The sequence below is a fragment of the Lutra lutra genome, chromosome 15 (genome assembly GCF_902655055.1).
Source record: "Lutra lutra chromosome 15, mLutLut1.2, whole genome shotgun sequence".
NCBI lineage: Eukaryota > Metazoa > Chordata > Mammalia > Carnivora > Mustelidae > Lutra > Lutra lutra.
Window position 1 is genome coordinate 569643 of NC_062292.1, and position 4590 is coordinate 574232.

The window sequence follows — 4590 nt, forward strand, 5'->3', positions numbered from 1 at the left end:
ATGGGAGACGTTCCATTAGCATAGACTCTGTGATTTCCATGGGATGTAGGGATGTCCAAGATGCAAAAGGCAAGTAGGAGTGCTTAATAGAGCAGAGGCAGCATGAGTACGATAACTTCAGCAGGCAGCAAGGATGGAGTGAGCGTTAGAATGGGCCCACAGAGGCCTCGGGTAGGGGTAATGGATGCTGAGTCCTTAGGCTGGAAATAGATAAACAATACATTAAGGTTCTACTTGATCTATGCTACCAACACAACTGAGTATAACAACACAACAAAAATGAAAACACAACTTGGATTGTATCACCATGAAAGCCACAGCACCTCCCTAATTCCCAGATCTGAGTCAGTGCAGAGACCCTGAACCCCTTGAATGAGGGGAAAGCTGGGAAGTCTTGCGGATGGGCAATTTGGCCAAATCCTTTGCAGTTTTTTGTTTTATTTTGTTTTTGTTTTGTTTTAAGTAGGCTCCACGCCCAATGTAGAGTCCATTGCAGGGCTTGAATTCATGACCCAAGATTAAGACCTGAGCTGACATGGAGAGTTGGACACTTAACCAACTAAGCCACCCAGACTCTCCTCATTGCTGTTTTAAGATCAGTCTTTCTGTATGCTATTCTGCAGTGCAGAAAGGACTCTCAGAAGAAATAGTTAAACCAAATTACAACTGATGCAGTATACAGATTTGAACAGTATTTTCTTTAACGGCCACGATCACTCTTTCAGAAATCACCCCACGTTGCATAGACTCTAGCACTCAGTGCCTAGCATGGTACAGAATTTCACATGTGGGGGAGCAGAGGGAGTCAGACTTTGTTGCCAGAGGCTCTTCCTCAGAAAATTCTTCTTCCCTCTTTCTGTATGACCATGTCTTTTCTCTCGGTGGTCCCCGTCTTTCAACCGGTCAGTTGACAGGTGCCCTGATTATGGTGTTGTGATCTCTAGGCCACAGATGGGATGTTTCTCCCCTCACATTCAATAAGTCACCTAGTCATCTGCCGTATCTGCCCTTTTTGTAAAGGCCTGGTTGGTCAGAGGGAGCCATTTTGTTTTAGTAAACTTAGATTGACCCTATGCAGTGAACTTAGATTGACCCCGCCCCTTCCAGAGGAACTTACTTGCAAAGCCTAGATACAAGGGCGGGTCAGGTCAGGTGAAGACATCCAATCAGAGGGGCGCACATATATTTACTGAGGTGAGTTTAAATCCCATTGGCTACCTGTGGGGGGGGGGCGGGGTTCAACCACCCCTATAAAGGTTAGTTTGCAAGGCTGAAGCTGAGGAGAGCCATTGGAGAAGAAGTAGGAGAGCCGTTGGAGGAGAGCCGTCAGAGCTCTTGTCAGAGCTGTGACAGCCACCAGCAGCCCTGCTGCCCCGAGCCGCGGCCTCGCCGAGGAGCCTTGTGGGAGCAGCTTCATTCCGGGAGCGGCTTCCTCGACGTGAGGCCTCCTCAGTGAGCGGCCTAGTCAGGAGCAGCCTTGCCCGGGGAGCAGCCTCGCAGGAGCAGCCCCTGTCTGGGGAGCAGCCTCGTCCAGAGCGGCCATGTTGGGAGCGGTCTTGCCGGGGTTGTCATCGTCATCTCCTTTTCGTAAGAGACAGCCCTGACCGGTCAGTTTGATTCTTGATGCTTGGCGCGAAATAAAGCTTTGCTTGACCTTCGCTTTGTATCAGTCTCGCTCCTTTGATCGTGGACCCTAACACTCTTCTCTTGCTGCTCTACTACTGCCTTCAAGTAAGCCGACGGTCTACAGTCATTTGATCACCTGCCATTAATATATGTTAAAAAATCAAGTATGCATCCCAATATTTGCAAATAAAATGCCTATGAATATGTGATATACTATGTACGTTAAGAAACATGCACAAAGGGGCACCTGGGTGGCTCAGTGGGTTACAGCCTCTGCCTTCAGCTCGGGTCATGATCCCAGGGTCCTGGGATCGAGCCCCACATCGGGCTCTCTGCTCAGCAGGGACCCTGCTTCCCCCTCTCTCTGCCTGCCTCTCTGCCTACTTGTGATCTCTGTCTGTCAAATAAATAAATAAAATCTTTAAAAAAAATGCACAAAAATAGAACTAAAAAAGATGGAAAACATAGAAATAGAATTAATATTTTCTTCCATCCCTCCAGTGTGTTTGGCAGTGTGATGATACAGATGTGTGTCTCACTTTGAAGACACAAGTTTAGGCCGTCATGCTGTCTCACTGAGGCAGTGGCCTCTAATCCCTCATTGGAAGAAGTCCCAAGTTCTTTAGCATGGCATCATCAAGTTCCTTCTCGATTTGCCCCACACCTACATTTCTGGACTCATCTCCTAGACCCTCCCGGTAATGGGCTCTTCTGATCACTCCGTCTATACCGGTCTGCTCTCTATTCCCAGACACACATTCACTCATACACACATGTAACCCTTTCCACCTAAGTTGCTTAATGTTCTGCACAGAATTTATCCCTGTCTGAAATCATAAATTTTGTTTTTTACCTGTCTTTGTTATAGTGTGAGCTCTGAGCTGAGAGGGATCTTATCTTGCCTGTTTTATTCCCTGCTATGCCCTTATACCTAAGGCAGATTCTGGAACCACAGTTCGTGCCCCCTAAAACCTGTGTAATGAGCAAATGAGCAAATGAGCAAATTTCTATAATAACCAGTTGGTTGTTCTCAGAATTGAATCTTTTTAATTTAAAAAAATTATTTATTAGAGAGAGGGGGGGGTGCATGCACAAGCAGGGGGAGTGGCAGGCAGAGGGAGAAGCAGGCTCCCCACTGAGCAGGGAGCCTGATGTGGGACTTGATCCCAGGACCCTGGGATCATGACCTGAGCTGAGGGCAGAAGCTTAACGGACTGAGCCACCCAGGTGCCCCTCAGAACTGAATCCTGACAGACTTGTACAGTAGACTGTCTGATTGGGTGCCTCAAATATTCTTCATCCAATCTGTTGAAAAATCAAGTCCGAGATACTACTCCTTTCCAAGAACCAATTTTATAAAGCCGATCGTTGTTGCATGATAGTACCTGAATGGGCACAGACAATACCGAGTTAATGCCTAAATATCTCTGTCTGATGTGTGAGTGCTTTAAATTGTCCCTTTAAAGATTTGTTTCTCTGTACCCTCAAAGAATTTTAGGTTTGGTTTTGTTTTTAAAGATTTTATTTATTTATTTGACAGAGAAGAGAGATCACAAGTAGGCAGAGAGGCAGGCAGAGAGAGAGGGGGAAGCAGGGTCCCCGCTGAGCAGAGAGCCCGATGTGGGGCTCGATCCCAGGACCCTGAGATCATGACCCGAGCCCAAGGCCAAGGCTTTAACCCACGGAGCCACCTGGGCGCCCCGAGAATTTTAGTTCTAAAGTTTCTAATAAGGTGCTGAATTGGAAACCATAGAGATAAAGGGCTTAATTGTTCAATTTTAAATTTAAATAAAAATATCCTTCCCACAGGAAGGCTTCATCGCCGCCGGCCTAGTGAGGTCTGGGAAGGAGACGAGTGTTTTGAAAGCGTAGGAGGGAAAGCACCACCTCGGGTCTGGTCAGTGGGTCCTGGGCCTCCTCTGTCCGGGCCAGCGCACAGGACACGGTACGACAGAAGCGTTTAAACTAAACTGTGAATGACTGATGAAGCAGGCCAGGGGCCCAGGATTGTAAGTTCAGACGACACTGACGGATGAGCTACACTTCAGGGGAAAGAGGTCCCGCCTCGTGTCCACGCAGCCGCGTCTCCGCACCTCCTCGTCGGTCTCCGCTACACATGCGGGCTCGGCTGGCAGCAGGCGCGCGCTCCGGACGCTGACGGGGACTTGGACCCGCACGTGCTCCGCGGGCACCGACGGGGACCTAGACCCGCCGGCTCAGAGTACCAGGCAAGCCCAGCTCCAGGGCCGGGAAAGGCCTCTGGGAGACGCGCCCGTGGAAGGCGCAGCGAGGCCGGACCGGAGAACCGCACCCCCAGAGGCCGGTCCGAGCACGGTTAACGGGCGTCGGAGAGAGAACAGCGAGCTGAGGGCTTCCTAGAGGCGGCGCGCAAGCGGGTGGGCAGAGCAGCGTCCGCAGCGAGGCCGTACGGACAGACAGACTGGGGGGGTCCTGAGGTCAAGCCGCCTCGTTCCGAGGTTCGTCCGAGGCCGCCCAGGCAGCCCTGGGGGGCGGGTTTCTCCCGCGCGGCGGGAGCTCACCCGACGCCGACGACCCTCCTGAGCCACGCGCCGCTCGACGCCGCCCCTAAGTGCTACGGGATTCCTGGGTTCGGCCTCGAAAGGAAAATGCGGGACATTCCCTCCCACCCCGGTTTGCCAACACGCACGGCGGTGACCTCGATCTGCGGCGTCCGTGGAGATCCGACCCCGTCCCGGCGTCCAGTGAAACTCTCCCGGATGACGTCACCCAGCGAGTTCAGCGGGCGGGGCGCCCCGCCCCCGGCCACATCTCCGATCAAGCCCCGCCCCTCAGCCGAGCTCCCGTTTCCTGCTTCCGGGACATCGTGACGTAAGACGTGGGTCACGCAACGCGGTCAGCGGGTCCCGGAAGCAGAAGTGGCAGGCGCGGAGGCGGCGGCAGGGTGGGCGGGCGTCCGGGTCGGCCGCAGGGGGCGGGGCGGGG

The 4590-nt window shown here is 52.3% G+C and overlaps 1 long non-coding RNA gene across 1 annotated transcript; it reads right to left on the reverse strand.

Moving 5' to 3' along the window:
• Positions 1-679: 679 nt before the first annotated feature.
• On the reverse strand, positions 680-1848 carry LOC125085441 (uncharacterized). The gene is made up of 2 exons (XR_007122929.1): positions 1701-1848; positions 680-1008 (listed from the first exon to the last, which is right to left on the reverse strand). It is a non-coding gene; the product is annotated as an uncharacterized LOC125085441 (long non-coding RNA).
• Positions 1849-4590: the final 2742 nt, after the last annotated feature.